The sequence below is a fragment of the Somniosus microcephalus genome, chromosome 16 (genome assembly GCF_052327205.1).
Source record: "Somniosus microcephalus isolate GS21.2 chromosome 16, FLI_Smic_1.0, whole genome shotgun sequence".
Lineage (NCBI taxonomy): Eukaryota > Metazoa > Chordata > Chondrichthyes > Squaliformes > Somniosidae > Somniosus > Somniosus microcephalus.
Window position 1 is genome coordinate 40,556,416 of NC_141002.1, and position 23,227 is coordinate 40,579,642.

A 23,227-nucleotide genomic window follows, 5' to 3' on the forward strand; every position below is an offset into this window, starting at 1 on the left:
AGCCTAAACCTTTAGACCCATTTAAGCGTCTTATAAAATTCGGCTATCTCGAACTTTAGTTGAAGGTGAGCGTCTGGGGAATACGTCTGATCTGGGATAGCCCGAGAAGGGCTAGGACTTGTAATTATCCCTTCAGGGACCCGCCACAGACGTTGCCCGCCGAGGTAGGGAAAATTGCAGCCTTGGTATTGGTTTTCACTGGACTTGGATAAGGTCAGTCAGATCCTGTGGATTTATAAGATGATGATGGATGTGGTGAAATTGATGCATCAAAAACAAATATTGCTGGCTGGGCTGGTTTACCCATCAGGAACGGCTGAGTGAGTGAGAGGCCCTACATGGTGCAGGGCAGTACGGGATGAACCAAGGCTTGGCTATAGCTGATTAAAACTTAACTGGACCAGCCACATAAATACTGTGACTACAAGAGCAGGTCAGAGGCTGCGTATTCTGTAGCGAGTGACTCACCTTTTGACTCCCTAAAGCCTTTCCACCATTTACAAGATGCACTGTAGCAACTCACCAAGGCTTCTTCGACAGCACCTCCCAAACCTGCAACCTCTACCACCTGGAAGGACAAGAGCAGCAGGCACATGGGAACACCGCCACCTCCAAGTTCCCCACCATCCTGACTTGGAAATATATCGGTTTTCCTTCATCGTCGCTGTGTCAAAATCCTAGAACTCCCTACCTAACAGAACTGTGGGAGCACCTTCACCAAAGAGACTGCAGCGGTTCAAGAAGGCAGATCACCACCACCTTCTCATGGGCAATTAGGGATGGGCAATAAATGCTGGCGTTGCCAGCGATGCCTACATCCCATGAATACATTTTTTTTAAAGACATTTGTGAACTAACTTTGGAAACTTCCCCCCGCCCCCCAACCCCAACATGGAGAATAAGAAATACAAATTCTGAGATCTAGCAAAAAGGGTGCTGATGAAGGTATGATGCAAGTGCCGGAGATTATGCTGGATAGCTCATCAAGCAAGTAAAAGCTAGAAGGTGTATTCTTGCAAAAAAAAAAGGCACTTTTTTTATCGTAAGATATTACAAGTATTTACAGCACAGAAACAGGTCATTCGGCCCAACATGTTCCACACGAGCCTCCTCCACCCATTTCTTCATCTAACCCTATCAATATATTGGGCTGGATATTCCGACCCCACAGGTGTGTATGCAGCCGTAGAGGCCTCGCAAGTGCCGGTTTCAGGCATGCGAAGCGCATGCACTAAAATCCGGCACTTCCGATTTGTCAGATCATCCGCCTGCCCGGGAGAAGGGCCTCCGCAGGCAGAGAGTTCCGCTTTCTACACAACCTCCGCCCGCTGAAAACCTTTAAAAATCTTACGGCTGGTAAAAGCAGGCGTAAGGCCTGCTTTTACCAGCATAAGAGTTTAATTAATGTTTTTTCACTCATTTATAATTTTTTAAAACTTTTTAAAAATGTAAGTTTATTTTTAGCCCTGTAAAAAACTTTAATTATTTTTTTCAAAAAATTTAATTTGTTTAAAATATTTAATTTAATGTAATTTTAACTAATTTTAAATACGTGATTTAAATTTTTTTTTTAATGTTTAACTGTTTTTTAAATGATCCCCATTCATACTTCTGACAGATCTATGCATAGAAACCTGTCAAAAATGTGAAAGGAGATTCCCTTCTTTGATTGGTTCCCCATGGCCCACGTGATCTCAGGGACGTTTGCGAGCCGCCTGCGCCCCTGGGATACCTGGCCCCCTGCGCACGCGCACCAGGAGAGGCCCAGGATTGGAAGTCTCGGGACCTACGGAGCCAACAGGTAAGTGCATAGATTTTTCCAGATCAGAGGCATCCGCACGCAGGAAGCCTCTGATCAGAAAATCCGGCCCGATCATTTTTCACAACCTCAGGACATCCCAAAGTGCTTTACAGCCAATGAAGTGCTCTTGAAGTACTGTCGCAATGCAGGAAACACGGGAGTCAATTTGTGCACAGCAAGCTCCCACAGGCAGCAATGAGGTAATGACCAGATCATCTGGTTTTTTTAATTGATGGGATAAATATTGGCCAGGACACTGGGGAGAGACTCCACTGCTATTCTTTGAAATAGTGCCGTGGGAACTTTTATGTCCATCTGAGAGGGCAGACGGGGCATCGGTTTAACGTCTCATCTGAAAGACGATTCTGATTCATGCTGGACCAGGTCTCCATGGGTGGTTGCAGGATTCCAGTACCTCATTTGAGCCACCATTCATTGTGTGAGAGCCTGACTAACAAGTGTTGACAGGCAATTTGAGCATGGGAGAATTGACCCTGACTTCACCTGACATCCATATAGGTGTACTTTACAGCAAGGGGTGATTGGATATCAGGAGTGAGAACCTTAGATAAACTTTGCCCCTTCTCAGCCCAGGGTTGATGAAATCAATTATAATGTCCCAACTGTTGCCTTAGATGAGATCAGCTAACTCAGACCTCAGATCAAACCTGGGACATTCCTATTCTGTATGGTTTAGCAAAATGTCATGTAGTATATTTCCCCATTGAACCATCAAGAGAATAAATCCAGAACAGTGACTCTACTCTCCCCACTGATTTGGGCTATTCAAATGATGTGGAGGAGAATGAACAAAAAACACTTTTAGCTATGAAGTGGTGCTAAAAATATGTAAAGGTATCAAAAATAGTTTTCTTGATCACTTAAGACAAGCAAATTAATTTTCTACTGAAACAATGAGCCAGAATTTGAGAGAGACAGAAAGAGAGAAAGAAAGAAAAAGAGAAATAAATAAAATATACTTACTTAGTTTGTTATTTGGCTAACCGTTCACATATTAATTCCTGTTATACTGCATTAAATTCTATCAATTTCACACAGAAACCAATACATAGTGGAATTAAATACCAAGCAATCTAACCATCCCTATTAACTGGTAAATTCAGATACATGTCCAGCCAATACCACATGCCATGTGAAAATCAAAAACAATTGACAGCACATGCAAAACATGCACTTAAAGCACACATCATAGCTGAATCACGGCAGTGACTTACAGCCATCCTTTCACTCACCCAAGAGACTATAGCCCTGATTTTGCAATCCCAGGAAATTGGGGCTGTTCACACCAAGCATGGGTGCACTTGCACTGGTAGCACATGTATTTTGCAATAGGAGTCACTTTTCCCTAATTTCAATAGGCTACTAGCACAGGAACAGCTTGGCTAGAGTACTTGGCCTGGAGCAGACTTGGATGGGCAGCACAGAGGCAGCAGCTCCCAAAGGACTGCATAGTAGGCAAATATGTGTGACGGCATGAAAAGTGGGCGAATTGCTCACAATGACACAGAAGAGATATATGGGCAACACTGCTCCTTTGATGCTGAAGGGTTGGAGGTCCCACTGCATGAGTTGCACCAAAGGAAGGGGGCTGAAGACCACCCTCTAGTAAAAGCACGTGACAGATGAATGGAGGAAGGTTGCTGACCGAGTCAATGCAATCACTTAGCTCTCTCGTAGCTGGCTGCAAATGAGAAAGAAGTATGCTTGTATCAAGAGCAAGGTGAAGGTGACTGTGCTCCTCACTTTTACACGCACTTATTCTGAGGCCCATCAACTATGGAGAAGCCCACGTTGGGAATCCTGACACCCTCTTAGAGGTACCATTTCAACCATTACATACAACCACTGCCCTTTTTGCACACATTCATTCATTATGCCTAACCTGCATGGTGCACTTTTCTTGAAGGTGGAGGTGGGAGCTAGGAAACAGCAAAGATACTGAGCTGTGCAGAATGAGATGCTCCCCTGCTGTTAGGAGTTTTGCAGTGAGATTGCAGCCATGGATGCAGACAACAGCCCTGTTATTCAAATAGCAATCCACCCAGATTTCTTTTTCTTCTTCAATAATGTGGGCACAATGGAATGCTACACAATGAAGGCACCATGGCTGCTTCCTGAACATGCATAAAAATGTTTCTGTAGTCAGACACCACCTGAACACTGATCGAGTACAAATCGTTTTTTTTTGTCAGGTGCGACACTTTTCACTCAAGGAACCATGCCACCTGGTGAAAGCAGCGAGTCCTATCCAGCTGATGTCTCTATAAGAAGAGCTATCCCTGATGGAGATGTTGTGTGCAGGTCTATGTGCAGCAGGTGGCATGAGCCTTTCGTGTGAAGGTGAGTCAATGAACAGGTCTCCTCTGAAATGTCCAGGTACGTATGGAAGGGTCTACAAATGTATGCCCTGAGGTAGTGACGAATGTACCAAAACACCATTTGGAGTCATTGCACCTACATTTAATTGCCCCTCACGGATTCCTCTGCCTCATCTGAATTATGCAGCACTTCAGACCCCCAAAGGAAGAGCCATCTTCAACTCTTTGCATAGTATAACATCAAAGCCAACAGCAAACACAAATAATGTAGCAAAGTATTAACAGAAAAAACACAAAAATGGAGGACTCCCCAGCAAAACCAATTAATGCATGGAGAAAAAAGCAGCAAAAGGTAGATAAAAAAGGAGAAAAAAAGGCAGAGCCTTGCCCAAAGACATATAATTCCACATGGGACCCTATTTCCTTGTATTTATGTATTAACATGAGGTTGTGCATGCCAGTAGCATGGCCTCATTATTTGTCTCAAATTGCTGTCGGGAAATTGGGTGTGAGAGGTCAGGCATGCAATTTTCTGACACAGGCCTGCTGCCTGAAAGGCCTTGTAAAATCAAGGTTTATAAATCAGGATCACAATAGTGTTCAGGATTTACAGATCTTTAAAAAATGTAAAATTAATGCCATAACACACCATCCTGCACAGGATATCTTTCATCCAACATCAATTAGGGTAAAGTTTCTTTTTTAAATCATTATTATACAACCACAAAACTGCAAAAGTTTTAAATGATTTTGCTGCAAAATAGTGCATTTTAATTATTCTATGAGGAAATTTGTAGTTACAATCACTTTATTGGCTAAAACCTATAAATGGCAGGCATTTACTATATTATATTTTGATGAATTTTTGTACTCAGTTTTGCGCATTAATACTCAAGAATGGAACACATTTTCCTTACAAGCAATTTCAGGTCTCCTATAACATGGAAGCAAATCATGATAAAAGCTCTTAATAATGTGCCTTAAAGGAACAATATCTTCATCAGATATTGTTAAGCACACAATGCACCAAGCAAATCCTCTGAAATATCAATGTGTCACTTGCCTATGGTATCACTATGATCACAATGGCCTATGTTCCTCTGTATCCCAAAACCTGGTCCGTTTCTGTGCTGGAAGTTCTACGTAAAAAAAAAAAGGTTCAGTGAACAGTTTTAAAAAATATTAAAATTACATTACTTTAACTTCAGTCTAAGATGAACATCTGATCAATGAGATGTTTTCCTTTAGCACAAATGCCATCTTTGCAGGCTTTCTTGATGAGACCTCCAATTTATCACCATTACTGATATATTATGGATGATGTTTTTGCTAGAAATTCCCGACCACAAAGAACTAGATGTGGCCTGCTCAAACCTCTGGATAGCACTATGGGTAATACAATGTTCACTCACCTCTGAAATTCAGCCATGAATGACAGGACAAGAGATTCCTCTGAAAACTGTGACTGTGCGTCATTAAGGAGCTTGGAGGACTTTCAGCCCAATTCCGAGTGAACATGAGTTCTCAGAACTAAACAATTTATAATTTGGTGTAAATTAAAATTGAACTCAGAGAGGTCATTTTACAATAGTACAGTAGGGTCCTCTTCTGAAGTTGAAGTGAAGCCACACTGTTGGGCAGAGCAGGGAGTTTTACTTGTACTGACAATGCTGTAGCTGATTCAGGAGTGCAAAAATGGGAAAATGTATTCCTCAGGACGAACATCTCTTATTCAATAACCATAAACGAGTCATCCTGGACTGCTTTTGCACATCTTGTAGTGGGCTGTATTCAAAGGGACCTGGGAAAAGGTTCACTGTCGAGCTTCTTGGTTGGCTAATGGTGAGTGGAGCAATAAAAATGACTACAAAGTCAAAGATTAAAACATTAGGAGCCCAAACTTCCGATGGCAACTACTGAGGCAGAACAGGATGTCCGTCTGCCTTCATGTAGTGACATTGACCTCACCATAAACTGCCCGGTCAGTCAATTTACATAGACAAAAGTGTAAAGGTTCGATAAATGCAGCCTGCAATGCCTACTCTGGTGAGAGCAGAAAATAGTACAGAGACAGGAATTAGGCCCCAAATAGGCCATGAAGAGAAGGCCAAAAGATACCTGTGGTGGGGAGGGAGAAAGTGGAGAGGCTGGGGGTCAGAAGATACCTGGAAGAGATGCATAGACCTGGTGCAGCAACAGGATGTACAACCTGCTGTTGTTTAAAGGGACAATGGCAGGACTGGCGCAAGTAGGCAATCCAGGCAACAAGAATGGCAGCCAAATCAGCTACCTGCTCCCTCTGCTCTGACCCTTCCTTGCAGTCTCATTATATGGCATTCTTTCATTCATTCTTCTTATGGTGCCAGAGGTGAAGGTAGAATCATACAATAGGGAACGAAAGCTCCGCAGAAGTCAATTCCTTGTTCCCAAGCCTGTGTATTCACATTACTAGGGTCCTGCTCTTAAAAACAAGGATACATGATGTGCATCATACTGACGTGGAGGCACCGAGGACCATCTCAGAGTACCTGAAACAGCTGTCAGGGACCACAACAGTCGTGCGCTATCCTCAGTGCCAATATCTGAGAAAGATTTAAATTATTGGGATACTACCTGCAGCGGGTGGTGGCACCAGAAACATCTGCATTTGTCCCCAATAAAAAGGCCTCCAGACAAGTCAGTGCATCCAAACTGAATGCTATGACCACTGGCTCTCAGGCCTTGGGGTATAATTTGGAGGGAACAATGAAAAACAGTTTCCAAAAGCTTTGGGGCAACATCTCTCCAGGTCTGCTGAACTTAATGTAAAACTATCAGGTCTGTCCTCCTGCTAGTCAGTGGGACAGGTGGTGGGTCTAGAGTCTAACTTCATGGTGCTGTTCTCTCTCCTGATGACTGTTCACATGTCCTTTCCAGCCAGCTCCCTCAGTTGCCTGCACAAGTAGGCTAAAACATGGCAGCCTAGAATTTGAAAATAATGGTTTTCTGTTTGCCGTAATGAGTTGATAAAATTCATGTATTAAGTTTATGAACTCAATATAATACTGTATTACACACAACAATATGCAGACACTATTACATGTATTTCATTGCTGCATTATATTGGACACTTTTAATACTAGCAGTAGCTATCAAGAACACACATCGTTTGATTATCTACACTATATATCGACTTGTTTAATGGTAATCAATTTCACGTTATTTTCTCTCCACACTTGCTGACACCCCTAGGTCAGCTAAACATGCAGTAATTACATCACTCATAACTCAACAACCACGTGGTGTAATTTGGCTGCCGCTGTGTGCCATGACACCCACTGCAAATAAACTAAATAGGTGAAAATTAAATAAAACTATCTCCACCAATTACCCCAACATAAATATATGTGGATATAGTGGGACAACTACCAGGCAGTAAACTCATTAAGAGTTCAGATAAAGGTTACAAACTGCTTGAGCTACATACAAAAGCAAAATACTGCGGATGCTGGAAATCTGAAATAAAAACAGAAAATGCTGGAAATACTCAGCAGGTCAGGCAGCATCTGTGGAGAGAGAAAGTGTTAACGTTTCAGGTCAATGATCTTTCATCAGAACAAAAGGTCTGATGAAAGATCATCGACCTGAAGCATTAACTCTGTTTCTCTCTTCACAGATGCTGCCTGACCTGCTGAGTATTTCCAGCATTTTCTGTTTTAGCTTTAGCTACATTCTCAGTTTATATCACTAACTGAACCCATTCCTGTGTAACCACTCCTGTGTATGCAAATCTCCTGGGGCGCTGTACATAGTAAGTCATAAGTTGCACATAATGTATTATTCTTTGGCTAAGGGATATGTCTACATCCCTTTAAAGCTAAACAGTCTTAATGCTATTAAGCAATCACTGGGTGACATCATATATTGGTCAATTAAAAGACTATTTTGTGCTCATGGAGAGTTCCTTTGTTCCTTTTTACTATGTTTTTCAACTGTGATAGAAATTTAGTGTGCCACTCGAAGTATGACAGGCAGGAAATATATATAATTTCTATAATTTCATTAATCTCTCATGGTGACTTGGAAGATACAAGAATCATAGGATCTTACGGCACAAAAGATGGCTATTTGGCTCATTGTGCCTGTGGCTACTCTTACAAAGAGCTATCTAATTTGTCCCACTCCCCCTCTCTTTCCCATAGCCCTGCAATTTCTTTTCTAGTATATATCCAATTCCTTTTTGAAAGTCACTATTGAATCTGCTTCCACCACCCTTTCAGACAGTGCATTCCAGATCCAAAGATGTGCGGGCTAGGTTGATTGGCTATGATAAATTGACCCTTAGTGTTAGGGGGATTAAATACACGGGGATAGGGTGGGATATGTGTTGATGTAGGGGTTACGGGGATCGGGTGGGATATGTGTCGGTGCAGGCTCGATGGGCCGAAATGGCCTCTATCTGCACTGTGGGGTTTCTGTGATTCTGTGATAACAACTTGTTGCGTAAACAAATTTCTCCTCATCTCCCCTCTGATTCTTTTGCCAATTATCTTAAATCTGGGTCTGCTTACCGACCCACTCGCCAGTGGAAACAGTTTTTCCTTATTCACTCTATCAAGGTAGCTTATAATTTTAGATACCTCTTTTAAATCTCCACTTAACCTTCTTTATTCTAAGGAGAACAATCCCAGCTTCTCCAGTCTCTCCACATAACTGAAGTTCCTCCTCACTGGTATCATCATTCTAATAAATTACCTCTGCACCCTCTCCAAGGCCCGGACATCCTTCCTAAAATGTGGTGCCCAGAATTAGACACAATCCTCTACCTGAGGCCTAATCAGTGATTTATAAAAGTTTAGCATAACTTTTATAAGTGGTGTTTGATGCCAAACTTATTACATTAGTCAAAAAGATAGGAAATTATTATTTAAAGAAGGAGACTTAGAATTTGCTGGAAAGTTTCAGCGTAACTACGAGGTAAGAGCATCATTTCTGCTGGTTCTATGCTGAATCAATGCTACGAGTAAATTTAGTTTGCGTCACTTCAGAGATACGTATGCCAAAACCATCTGCTGCTCATTTACATATCTCTGCGCCCGTGCAAAACTCACGCGAGTTTCCTAGACTGACGCAAATAATTTGCTGGCATATATCTACTCCCAAACATTTAGGTACAGCACGGCCCAAAGGCACCCGATATCGGCGGAACTGAGATTTCTGGAGTTCGATAGCTATTTCCTTTGTGTTTTTTAAAAAAATATTAAATTTTAAATGGTCTCACGTTCGGTGAGCAACTGGGGGGTGGGGGTGGTGGAAGGGTCTCTAATACAATGGAGAGGGGGGTTCTAGGAATTCTGCATCAGGTCCTGGGATAGGGATCCTGGGGACACTGGGAAGGGAGTGCTCAAAGTCTGGTAGCACCAGGGTGTAATTTCTGTGTAAGTCCAATTCAGGAAATTCTGGGCCGAAGAATATAAAAGTGTTTGGAAGGTGGTAAGAAAATTGGACTAACTGAAATTCAGCCCTGGAAATGGGCCTAAATTCAGTGAAGGCAAGAAGGGCCAACTGTCTTCTTCCTGCGCTAATATTTCTATAACACCCCACACATACACACAGCTGCATACACTAGCAGAACTCCAGTGGCATTGCTTGCAAGAAGTACATTTTATAAGAATTGTGTGTTTCTGGAAATAGAGAGCATGGGAAATGCTGCATAGGGATTTGTTAGCTCCGAGAGGGGGTTCTGGAATCTGGCAAGACTAGGGAGAGGGCTTATGAGAGTCAGTAGGGCTGAGGAGGGTTTTTTGAAGCAATGGTGGGGGGGGGGGGGGGGAAGTCTTGCAGTATTGGGCACTGCTGGAGACAGTGGGGGGGATTATGACACCCCCAATCATTTTGAAGTCGACCAACGCAGCTTTGGAGGACCACCTTCATTTTACTCCCAGGAACGTCTGTCATGAGTCTTCGGCCCCCATGTTCAGCCTGTAAGTCTGTGTAGTTCCCAACTTGGCCTTTAGTCCACAATCCCCAGTTCCCAGCTCAGTCCCCTTCCTGCAATGTCACCAAATCTTTGACCACACCCCCCCCCCCCCAACCCAGTCAGCCAAGCCTAGCTCCGCCACTGCTATTGGGGACCAGCAGCGTCTAACAGCCTTGTGGCTACGGGTGGGGTGGGGGGGGGGGGAGAGTTGAGAGAATTAGACCCAAACTGTAATTTGCCCATTTCAGGCCTCAATCCACTCCCACTCTGTTCTTGCATAGCCTTGTCTCCCAACCCATCAGCAGCCCCTTTGCTACCCCTTCACCACTACCACTTTCAACATAGCCAGTCTTTGTCTTTATTTTCCTGTCTTCAGCACTTAAACATGGATTTTCTGGATCTTACAATGAATGGATGGAAATTGACAGGCTAGCATTGCACAATTTCCTGATATGCACGGCCAGCATTGCCAGTAGCACATGAGCAGAAAATTTAGTGCATTATTAGTGAGTTTGTTGACTTACAGTCCTTAATAAACATAGATTTCCATAAACAAACACAAATATCATAAAATCCTCAAAGGTTCATTATTTACACAATTTCCAAAAATTCCCTTAAGGCTCAAAATGATTCAGAAGACAGAAATGTTTTTACTGAATTTTCAGCAGCAATAAACAGCAATCTGTACTGTATAAAAATCACTTTGTATCCTTTATTAACCATCAACAAAGAAACCACAATCATAGGCAGTTCCGTTCACAGTTGCTGTCTTTCATGGACGTTGCCTGTCTGAACAGCTCATAAGAGAAAACAACATTTTTTAAATATCATAATTTCCCCAAAATAAAGCATTGAGAATTCTATCTCCAGCTTCTTTCAAAGTCTTTTTGGAAAAAGCAAAGAAACTCTCAACTCCTCACAGGATAAGCTGACACAATCTGTACTTCCAGACTACATGCCCAGAAATTCTGCAAACTGCATAAATTCAGGATGCAGAGATATGGTTGAAAGCGCGCTCAAACTGCTGTGAGGTAAAAAAAAATTCCAGTCATAAGCCAGGCTTTTGAGGCATGACTGAGGCCCTGCAATAGAATGTTAACATAGGTATTAAAAGACAATTCAGTGGGTATATTTAATCATGTTATTGTGAAATATGTAATTTTTTAAATTTTGTCTAAAATCTTACTTTAGATATTAGAAATGTAAGTTATTGAGAAAAAAAGCACTCCATTTAAAAAAAAAAAGTATTTTGAGCAATTTGTGGAGAAAAAGATAATGGCCCAGAAGTTCAGCCCCAAAACATAACTAAAACTTCAAATAAAAAATTTTTTAATCACATTTTTAAAATAACTATAAATTACATAAAATAATTTTAAACAATAATTCAAATTTTTGAAAAAATTAATTACAGTTTTTAGCAGGGCTAAAAATAAACTTACCTTTCTTTAAAGTATTTAAAAATAATAAACCTCTGGAAAAAATGTTTTAATTTTACTTAATTCACCACTTACTTTGTTAAAAGTAGGCCTTGCGACTGCTTTTTAAAAGCGTAGCTCCTGGAGACTTACCCTCCTGGAGAAATCTGGGAAAAAAATGGAAGTTCCAGGCGTACGCGCTGCCTCTCCGGTGCACGTGTTCGACCTGTGAACCCCTTCCTTTAAGGAAACGGAAGTTCCGGTTTCCCATGCATGCACGAAACCGGCACTTTCGTTGGGCCTACGCGTGAGTACCCAGCGTGTACTCACCCGTGGGGACCCGAATTTCTGGCCCATTACAGCCAACCTAGTGGCCAGAGCCTTTAATTACATTGCAGCAAAATTGGATGGGAAATGTGGGGCATAGGAATTTACAATGGGAAAATGTTGACACAAAAGTGCGACCAAAAATCGTGACAACAGCAAGTAAGGTTTGTGAACAGGAAGTGCGCACCTTATGTAAGATTTTTAATATTAGATATATATTTTTCCAGCAATTTGGAACTGGAGAAAATAACTTGTATAACTATATTAACCAGTCGCATAATGCCATGTAATTACAAATCCTATGTTGCTATCAGTTTTATTAACCTCTCACCTACTGTGCATAATGCACCCATTGCGCATGTGCACACACACAAACTGTAAACTGGCAACACAAACATAATCTGGGGGAAATGGAGAAACAATCAGTTCTATAACTGTGTAGTCGTTGTATGTATAGATTTTAATAGCTTTGATTTATATTCCATGTTAGACTAAATGAGGATCAACATCAAGGACATGATGCCCAGGCAGATATTAATCCAAGGTCATTGTAACCAGAATAATAAAGTGAAGTATATTAAATAGCAATTATTCAAGATCTACAATACTGTGGTTTAAAAAGTTAAAATCTGTTTGTTGCAGTATCACTTTTTTTTTTAAATCTTGCATTTCATGCTTTATCTTCCCTTTAGAAGTTTCTTTGTTCCCCACCTTGCATGTACCATTCTCCAAGTAACAAGATGACTCTGCCACAAGCTCTAACACTGTTATTTTGTAATCATCTGTTGGAAGACCAGAGAGCAGCCTGGTAAAACTCTTCCTCCTTGTAGAGATCGTTGATCTTCATTTGAGTTCCTCTGATGGTGGAACAAAACACAGACATGAGCCAGTGCCCAATCACTTAGTGGTACAGCACACTGGGCTTTCAGGGCACCCTTCCCTCCTTCAGACATTATTCTTTGTTTTGTTAAAGCCATTTTCTTTTATGCATAGTGTTCTTCTTAAATCTAAAGTTGCTTTCAATTCTAGACTGTCATATAAAGAGCCATGTCTTCTTTGAGCCCACTAAAAACATTTGTCATCTTGCAGTTCTGTGGGGTAACTCGTTGGCACACCCAGGTTCTGTAGGACGTACTAGTCGGCTACAGATCGATCATGAGAATTTTCGCACTTAACAAGTTCTGGATCTCTGCTGTGCTGTCATGGTGATAATCCAGAGTAGAGACTAGGCTCACACCCAAACCTCTTCTCCCATCACCCACCTCCCAAACCAAAGAGAAAAAAAACTTTAATTTATATCACACCTCTCATGTCCTCAGGACATCTCAAAGCATTTCACAGTCAATGAATTACTTTTGAAGTGTAGGCTCTGTTGCTATGTAGGCAGCCAATTTGCACAGAGTTAGGTCCCACAGACAGCAATGAGATAAATGACTGGACAATCTGTATTGTGTGATGCTGTTTTCAGGTTCAATGCTGGGCAAGACACTGGGAGAACCTTTCTGCTCTTCTTCAAATTTTACATCCTCCTGAACAGACTGATAGGGCTTCAGTTTAACATTCATTCAAAAAATGGCACCTTTGAAAATGAAGGACTCCCTCAGTACAGCACTGAAGTGTCAGCCAAGCTTACGTGCTCAAGTCCTGGACCTTCTAACACAGAGCCGAGAGTGCAATAACCAAGTCAAGCCGACACTTAACAAGAAGTGAAATCAGCAGCAAGGTTTCCTGGGCCGCTCCAAATTAGTGCTTAGTAACCGACTTAGGAGCAGCATTGACAAAATCTTGGGGGCAGAAAAAAGTAGTCAATGTTCACTACAGTGAGCCAAAAATCTGCAGTGACCACTTCCTAGCATTAATGCCAACATGTGACCACTGGGAACCTTTGTTGCTGATGTTAGCTGGCTTTCAGGGGTCAGTGGGGGGTTGTCTCACTTCATCCCAGAGTGGCCCCAAAACCACCAACTGGTGATTTCACTTGGCATGCTGACCACCAATAATCCAGCAAACCTTTTGGAGGATGTGGACTCAGAAAGCTTTAAGAGTCCCTGCTCCCGACACTGCCCCCTCCTACGCTGCTACCTTTGTTTGGGCAAACAGATGATCTGCCCTTTACAAGGCCCTGAAAAATCCCCATAATGCTGCAACCCAGTGTATCCAGGTTCCAGCCTAACATGGCCCTTCCAGCACACTCCTGCCAAAATAACAGCAGGAGTGCATGGAAGGCCCAAAGATTTTCAACACCCAGTTTTTTCTCATCAAGGTGAAGGATAATAGTGTTGAGGGACAGAACTCTTCCTATTTAAGTACCCAGTGTCAGCATCAAGTACTCACAGATCAGATATAGTACAGTTAGATGCAGAATGATCTACTCTGCCCCAACCTTAATAAAGCATCCCCTAATGCACTGGGACATTTTTTCCATTTCCCACACTAGCCATCCTGTGACTTCTCTGACAGACTGAAACAGTGCTGAATTCAGGACAGTTTTCTGCTGTAGGTCCATGTCCACGAGGAACTGATTGAGAATGCTCAAACTCATTTCACATTGGGCCCTTACAACTAGCAGACTGGGGAAATTTTCATCCCATCTGTATGGGCTAGATTTGAATCAGGTCCAAGACAGTGTTTGACCCACTGCAGTTCTCTGCATTGACTACAGTTTATTAAGAACTGGAAAGAACAAAAGATGACTGGCAGTGGGTCACAATGCAGGAAATCAACCAAATCCCACATTTACAACTGTAAATGAAAATCAGTTTAATGGTTCATTCATTATAGACTAGCCCTGGTAAACATTACTCTGAGTTATTCAAACAGTCCTAAAACTGTCTTATTATTGCACACAGAACAACCTTCCTCTAAATGTACAGAAGATAATTTCCATATTAAATAACTTTGTGCCAGCAAGATTAAGTGTGAAAGTTCAATATTAAACAGTCTTCAACAGATTAAATAATTTAATGCTTGGCTGGCACAGTAAACTATTGTTATAGTACCAAAACTTTTATCCGAAATTCCTTGGAATGTTGCCATGTTATCCAATTTTTTTTAAATTGCATGAAAATGTTGATCAATAATCAAGATGACATTCCACAAATTCCTTAGCTAAAGTCCAGATTTTAGTGTTCTAACATCTATCGCACAGTCTGAGACAAAGTAGCTTGTGAATTTAATGTATTAATTATAAATCACTAGTGGCTCTACTGTGGCATTACTTACAGTAAATTGCAGGACATAGTGTACATTCAATAAATGTTGTTGTCACTTTTCGGAGTCTTTAGACCATTTTTCCACAGAATAGATTTAGAAAAGGTTTTTTAAAGCATAGTGTATTCATGTAAATTAAAGGGGGCTGAGACAATATGTAAAGTTGCTAATAAGCTAGTTTTGATGTTTATTTATCATATACTGTAAATAATAAACAATTTATTACCTTATCACAGTAATCAATAAATACCTCACACCAATTGGGTTGGCGAGTCGCTGGTCCCAGGCGCTTGGCAGAAGGTCTGGCAGTCCTTCCCTTTCTGAGTGTGAACAGTAAGAGATAAAACACACAGAGGCAGCCAGTCAAGAAGAGGTTTTTGTAACAGAATGCTGCGAGAGTCATCAGCAACTGTGAGAAGGCTGGAGTGCGGGAATAGTCAAAACTTATCTTGTTTATATCAAATAGGATGACCCAATGATACAGGGACATGTGTCATGTTCTTTATTTTGTATTACTATGTGAAGATAACTTGTGCTGTTTGAATCGAGCCCAATCATAACTGCCATTATGTACGTTCACCTTACTGTGAACTAAAGCAACTTATCGATTCGTGTCAGGCCTTGTCTCACCAAGTGTTTGCTCAGTCTGCCTTCAGAGAGACTGAAGAAGCATCTGCATGAAGGACATTGATATCAAGTTGAGATTATAAAGAGATGCTATTGATACGTCCCAGGGTTACACCATTCTGTAAATTGAAATAGAACAGTACGTATCAACTCTGATAAATGTAAAAGTCAGATTGCTTATAGGAGTGACTGATGCCACTGAACCGGAGCAGTTACCTTTGGCAGACCCGATTCGTAACAGTTATACATAGAAAAAGAGATTGGAGGTAACAAGCAGACCTGGGATTTTGCGAAGAAAACTTGATATACATTCAAGGACAATGAAATAATTGTTACTGCGTTTTGATTGGCTGCTGGTAATTTTGAGCCAAATTGAAAAATGATGAGTTTTTTTTTTATAATACTCCTGTGAAGCGCCTTGGGATGTTTTGCTATGTTAAAGGCGTTATATAAATACAAGTTGTTGTTGTTATATACGGCAGACGTATTTAAAGTGCAACAGGTGTTATGTGGAAAACATTTAATATAATAGTACCTAATCTCTGTAGTGTTGCACATGGGTAGTCTGGAGCAGTTGTGACGTTTAGCTTCTAGGTAACAGCTGTGTTTCATCTGGCTGTCTCTTTAAGGCCAAAGTGTACTCCCTGCGGGTCTAAATAGGCACATCTTAAGTAAATCAGAGGCTAATTCCTTTTGGTAAATATATTTTTATTTAGAATGCGCCTCTCCTTGGGGATTGGCTGGGTTGTCACAAAATCAGAAAACCAGCAGGAAATTACTGTTTTTTTTAAGATTGTTAGGTTGTTATATATGTTTGTATTGTATAAAAAGGTCTGAAATGTAACAGACACACTAGATGCAATACTTTTCTCTATATAATGGATGTTCCATGGTGTTGCTCACACAAAGTTGGAGGGCACCATTTTACAAGGAAATTAATCTTCTATGGCATTGCTCACAGTGAATGAGATAATGTTGTTTGGGAGGAGTTGGCTTGTAAGGAGCGTGGGAGTACTTAAGGAGTCTAGGGAAGTGGGCAGTCGTGGGGACGGTAATGAGCGATTGGAGTTGAAACTAGTGAGGGTAGAGGGTACTATAGGTAGATGAATTAGTAGTGAAGGGGCAATGCATTGAAATGGACTGTGGGTATTGGGTAATATTTAGCAGGATTAGGATCGCAAGTACTTGGGGTGGTGTGGTCATAAATCGGTGCGATTTCAGGTTGCTGGCTAGTGAACATTTGGGGGTAATTTGAAACTGTTGAGTAGTTAATATTTGGGGAAGATGGTATAAGGGTAGTGAGTAACGGGAGGGCAGTTGAGAGGATAAGTAAGCAGTATGAAGGGTGGTCAGTGGGCACTTGGGGGAAGTGAATAGTTAGAGCTGGGCAACCAGCATTGAGGAACATGGGAATAGGGGAGTAATAGGTACTGGAGAACAGGACATTTTGCTCATAAAAAGCTTCCTTACAAACTGGAGCTAGATAAATAGCTAGCACACCCTTGATTAATTGGAATGCTATCTAACTTAAAAAAATACAGCTGATGGTAATTGAAGCCTTTGTATTTGCCGGAGGAGTTTACAAAATCAAATTTATTTCGGTCTCTCTACCACCCCATTTTTCAGCTGCCATTTTCGTGGGCCTCAATTTAGGCAGTCACCAGAAGCAGGCAGGAAACTCATTTGAGCATGCAAATTGGGGTCCTATGACATCATTAGAACCACAATGCCATTTGGGTGGTGTTCAACATGGTGCCCACTGAGTACTAGACGCAAACACTATACAGAACAAGAAGCAACTAGGACCAACGTCACCTAAAAGGATTTCCGGGAGCAATCTGCCAAAATGAACAATTAAGGTATTTGGCAGTTTTGTGGCTTCAGCTTTACTATAATTGCTCTCCCTGCTCCTTGCTCATAATCCCACTCTGACACCTTTATTAATGCTTTCTGTCAACCCCCCTCCTCCCCGATTGGCCTAGCCATCCCCTTTAACCCATTGCTGTGTGGATGCCCCATCAGCTTTCCCACGTTCCCAAAACGATGAGCTGCTTTTCAGCACTGGAAATGTACAAGTAGAATGCCAATAGAATCCAAAAGAGGCTGAACCATCAAAATGAATTGGGCCTCTTGCTGGCAACATCGGGCTGGCATTCTGATCACTCCGCACACCACCCGATGAATGCTGAATATGAAAATTGACCCCTCTGACTCACTGTCTCTGACTGCCGCTATCCCCTCTAAATCAAAAATTAAACAGCTAATAACATATGAAACTTTACCTAAAGGAGTCATTTTGCAGCTTATTTTCAAATAGAAAGAAAGAATAAGAAATTCAAAAAAAGTTATACCATGAGAAGATATGCCCTCCCAATTGAGATAATCTGCAATTCACATTGACAGAATCATAATGATGCATGATGGGGAATACTGCACTTGCTCAGACTCATTGGCTTAAAGCTAACCGAGTTATAGCTCTGGATCTAAATATGGATTTTTAAGCCCAAACTTTTGAGAGGCTGGGTGGCAGATGCTAAATAACGTGAACAACCACTTACATTTATATAGTGCCCTTAAGAAAAAATATCCCAAGGAACTTAACAAAAGCATTATCAGACAAAAATGGACGCTGAGACAAAGAAGATATTAGGAGGTGGGTTTTAAGAAGGGCATTAAAGGAGGAGAGTGAAGCAGAAAGATATAATGAGGGAATTCCAGGGTGGGGGCCTCTGCAGGTGAAAGCTCAACCGCCAATGTTGGGGTAAATGCGGGGGATATGCACAAGAGGCCAGAGTTAAAGGAATTGAGAGTTCTGGGAGGTTGTAGGGCTGGAGGGGGTTAAAGAGATAGGGAGAGACAAGGTCATGAAGGGATTTAAATATGGGGGGACCGGGAGCCAATATAGGTCAGCAAGGACAGAACATAAGAAGTAGGAGCAGGAGTAGGCCATACGGCCCCTCGGGCCTGCTCCACCATTCAATAGGATCATGGCTGATCCGAATCTAGACTCACGTCCACTTCCCTGCCCTCTCCCCATAACCCCTAATTCCCTTATCTGCTAGGAAACTGTCTATCTCCATTTTAAATGTATTTAATGTTGCAGCTTCCACAACTCTCTGGGGTAGCAAATTCCATAGATTTACTACCCTCTGAGTGAAGAAGTTTCTCCTCATCTCAGTTTTGAAAGGGCAGATCCTTATTCTAAGATTATGCCCCCTAGTTCTAGTCTCACCCATCAGTGGAAACATCCTCACCGCATCCACCTGATCAAGCCCCCTCACAATCTTATATGTTTCGATAAGATCGCCTCTCATTCTTCTGAACTCCAATGAGTAGAGTCCCAACCTACTCAACCTTTCCTCATATGTCAACCCCCTCATCTCCGGAATCAACCAAGTGAACCTTCTCTGAACCACCTCGAGAGCAAGTATATCTTTTCTTAAATATGGAAACCAAAACTGCATGCAGTATTCCAGGTGTGGCCTCACCAATACCCTGTATAACTGCAGCAAGACTTCCTTGTTTTTATACTCCATCCCCCTTGCAATAAAAGCCAAGATTCCATTGGCCTTCCTGATCACCTGCTGCACCTGCATACTAACTTTTTGTGTTTCATGCACCAGGACCCCCAGATCCCTTTGTACTGTAGCACTTTGCAGTTTCTCTCCATTTAGATAATAACTTGCTCTTTGATTTTTTCTGCCAAAGTGCATAACCTCACACTTTCCAACATTATATTGCATCTGCCAAATCTCTGCCCACTCACTTAGCCTGTCTATGTCCTTTTGCAGGTTTTTTATGTCCTCCTCACTCACTGCTTTCTCTCCCATCTTTGTATCATCGGCAAACTTGGATATGTTGCACTCGGTCCCTTCCTCCAAATCGTTAATATAGATTGTAAAGAGTTGGGGTCCCAGCACTGACCCCTGTGGAACACCACTAGTTACTGATTGCCAGCCCGAGAATGAACCATTTATCCCAACTCTTTGTTTTCTGTTAGATAGCCAATCTTCCACCCATGCCAGTATATTACCCCCAATCCCGTGATTTCCTATCTTGATCAGTAATCTTTTGTGTGGAACCTTGTCAAATGCCTTTTGGAAGTCCAAATACACTACAGCCACTGGTTCCCCTTTATCCACCCTGTTTGTTACAGGGGTGATGGTTGAGTTGGACTTGGTATGGGATAGGATATGGGCAGTAGAGATTTGGATGAGTTGAACTTTTTGGAGGGTGGTGGATGGAGGCTGGCCTGGAGAGCACTGGAATAGTCAAGTCTGGAGGTGACAGTGGCATGGGGAGGGTTTCAGCAGCAGATGGGCTGAGGCGGGGCAAAGGTGGACGATGTTATGGAAGTGGGCAGTCTTTGTGATGGAGAGGATATGGGATCATTAACTTAGGTAAGGGTCAAATAAGATGCTGATATTGCAGCCTAAGACAACGGCTGGGGAGGGGATGGAATCAGTTGCAAGGGTATGGTGTTTATTGCCAGGGCCAAAGACGATGACTTCAGTCTTCCCAGTGTTTAACTGGAGGAAACTGCAGCTCATCCATGACTGGATGTCAAACAAACAGTGGATGGGACAAGATTAGTGGTGGAGAGGTAGAACTGGGTATCTTGAGCGGTGACCCATGTCTGCGGATGATGTCGCCAAAGGACAGCATGCAGATGAATAAGAGGAAGTAACCAAGGATAAATCATTGGTAAATTCCGGAGCTAACAGTGCAGAGGCAAGAAAAGAAGGCACTGCTAGACACGCTCTGGCTACAATCAGATAGATAATAGTGGACTCAAATGAGGTGAGTCCCACTGAGCTGAAAAACAGGAGGCGTTGGAGGAGGATGGTGTGGTCAAGAAGGACAAGGAGGGATAATACACCACGGTCACATGGGTGTTGCTTCTGACTTTCATTAGGTCTGTTTCAGTGCTGTGGCAGGAATAGAAACCTGATTCAAACATGGAGTTGCGCAAAAGATGGGCACGGATCTGGGAGGTAACAACACGTTCAAGAACTTTGGTGACAAGCAGATTGGAGATGGGGTACAAGGACAAAGGGGTCAAGGGTGTTTTTTTTGAGGAGGGGAATAATGACTGTAGTTTTGAGCTTTGAAAGGGAGAAGGGCAGTAACTGAGGAGAGGGAACCAGTAACAACGTCAGCTGGCATGGAGGCCACGAAGGGAAGTTGGGTCATCGGCAGGTTAGTGGGAATGGGGTCAGGATGTCAGTCTCATGGACAAGATGAGCTCAGAGAGACCATGAGGTGAGAAAGTGTTATTGAACTAGTAATCCAGAGGCATCTATATATATATATATATATATATATATATATATATATATATAAAGCAGTTGGTTTGTCTGTCCGCTATACACTCAAAAGTTATAGAGCATACCTACACATATGTTATATCAAAAGAAAGCTGATGATCAGGGGAGTGTCATAGGCGTATTTACTTTTTGGTCAGACAAAAATTGTTCGGACAGTATACAAAAAATGTTCAAAAATCCACTCATTAGCGGTTGACCAATCCTACCGCTCATTAGCGTTGAGTGACGTGATGGTTGACCAATCCTACAGTTCAGTGACCTGATGGTTGACCAATCGGTGCATCATGGGCGGGACCTAATCCTGCAGCCTCCCGAAACGTCGCCGCCATTTTTTCCCCTGCTTTTCCTCAACAGCGAGTGGGGCCGCCGGAGCGGAAGGTGAGTTGGGGTCACTCAGGCCGGGCCTCACAACCGCTCGGCCCGAGACACAGAGTGGGGGAGCGGCAGCGGCCGGCCGTCAGCCGCGCGGCCCTCTAAACTGCCCTGGCAACGCCGGGCCCCCCCAGCTAGTAAACTAATAATCCAAAGAGCTTGTTCACTCCCAGCATGGCATTTTGAGAATTTGAATTCAGTTTTTTAAAAACTCTGTAAATAAAAAGCTGATATCAGTAAAGAAATGACCATGAAGCAGTCAAATGGTCGTAAAAATCCATCTTAACTCTCAGTTTGCTAGAGTTAAAAGTTAACCCATGGAAAAACTTTTATCCATTTTTATCCCTAACTGCATCAAAAAATAGAATATCAGTTTAAATAGGAGTGTACTATTTTATTGTTTGAACATGCTGTAGTGGTTTACTGCAGCCCTCATAAATCAGATGGTTAAAAATAATTCAGGTGTTAAAAAAGTAGATTAAACTGGCCTTCAAAATGTTTTTGATTTGGCAGAATAATTCAAAGCTCAGAAAATATTTAACTATTTTATGTCTTCAATTTAACAATTTTGGACTTTTGAAAAATAAAAGAGTCAGTAATTTGTTTCACTCGCATAGGCACACACAAACAAACATATAATGGTAATGCCAGTACAATCATGTAAAATGCAAAGATGGAAACAACGTCCCCATCCTAAAGATCAAAAACTTGTCTAAAATTCTGACAATATACATTTGTTTTTCTATGGATCCTTTAAGTCCCTTCGACCAAGAAATGAATTTCAATCACTTTCTGATACAGATTTTTTTAAACTGTATCCTATTAAGATGAGTTTTGCACTATTATTTCTTATGCAATGCTAGTTATTACCACTCCCAATCCAATAAACAAGAGGTCAATTTACATTGATTATAGACTTCCCTGTGATAAGTACAGCAGTGCGTGGATCTAACAAAGATTGGCCTCCTATCCAGTGAGTTTATGTTTACACCCAGCCTCAATCCACATTTGGGTACAGATTAGTAAGACAATTTCAGCAAGCACATTTCAGCAGATCTTGGTTCAGTTGGAACTCTCAGTAGATGAACGGTCCATCTGAAGGGCCAGTTTTTTTTTAATACAGTGAATCTATCCCACCCATTGAAGGCAGCCCCTGTCAATCTGCATTGCGCAGCACTGATAGTAGATAGGGAGAATTATATGACCTAAACTGTTACACTCTTTCAAAAGTAAGGGGTAGTGGGGAAGAATGAAGACAGCGAGAGGGAGTAAACCAGGTTTTTTTTTAGAAAAAGAGAAAGACTCAGAAGGGACAAAGGTTTTTTAAAAAAAGTTCTTTGGTCAGTTATTTCATTGCACACTCTCAGAATTTTATATTTGTGGACTTATTGGTAAGATTTACCAAAATATATTGGTCTATTAACATATTGCAATATTGATTATTGTTTCTATACATAAAATAAAGAAAGCAAACTTTATTTGAAATGACAACACTAAATTAAAAAATACTTTGCACTGCCTCACTTTTTCAAAAACTAAAATAAATTACAGATTGTAACTACACATAACAATTATGGCAGTTTTAAAATCTCAATTGGAATCACAGATGGTACAAATAGTATTAATTTTCAAAAAGATTGTCAGTATAATCTCCCCAATCATATTCTGCATCAATATGTGCCCTCCATTCATCTTTATATTCTAACAGATTTCTATACGAATCAACTGTTCATGTATTAATTGTGACTATAGACTCATCTCCCCAATTTACATGTATTAGTCAAAACAGTTAAAAAAAAGCCTCTAAAAGATTTCTCCAATTTATATCCGTGTATGTTCTCACAATTGGT

The 23,227-nt window shown here is 41.5% G+C and overlaps 2 long non-coding RNA genes across 8 annotated transcripts in view; one reads left to right on the forward strand and one right to left on the reverse strand.

Annotated features, from left to right (window-relative positions):
• Positions 1–887: 887 nt before the first annotated feature.
• Positions 888–23,227, reverse strand: part of LOC147106095 (uncharacterized) — a 36,476-nt gene continuing 14,136 nt past the window's right edge. For 4 of the 7 annotated variants that reach the window (XR_015081352.1, XR_015081353.1, XR_015081351.1 and 1 more), the window contains 4 exons: positions 16,214–16,330; positions 15,302–15,371; positions 12,553–12,698; positions 888–5,279 (listed from right to left, as the gene is read on the reverse strand). This is a non-coding gene — a long non-coding RNA (uncharacterized LOC147106095). Of the gene's footprint in view, positions 5,280–12,552; positions 12,699–15,277; positions 15,372–16,213; positions 16,331–23,227 lie in introns of all 7 variants that reach the window. The other 3 variants (XR_015081348.1, XR_015081349.1, XR_015081350.1) reach the window with 3 other exon arrangements.
• The window catches only part of LOC147106096 (uncharacterized), a 50,139-nt gene continuing 49,526 nt past the window's right edge, over positions 22,615–23,227 (forward strand). Inside the window, exon 1 of the long non-coding RNA XR_015081345.1 lies at positions 22,615–22,768. This is a non-coding gene — a long non-coding RNA (uncharacterized LOC147106096). The remainder of the gene's footprint in view (positions 22,769–23,227) is intronic.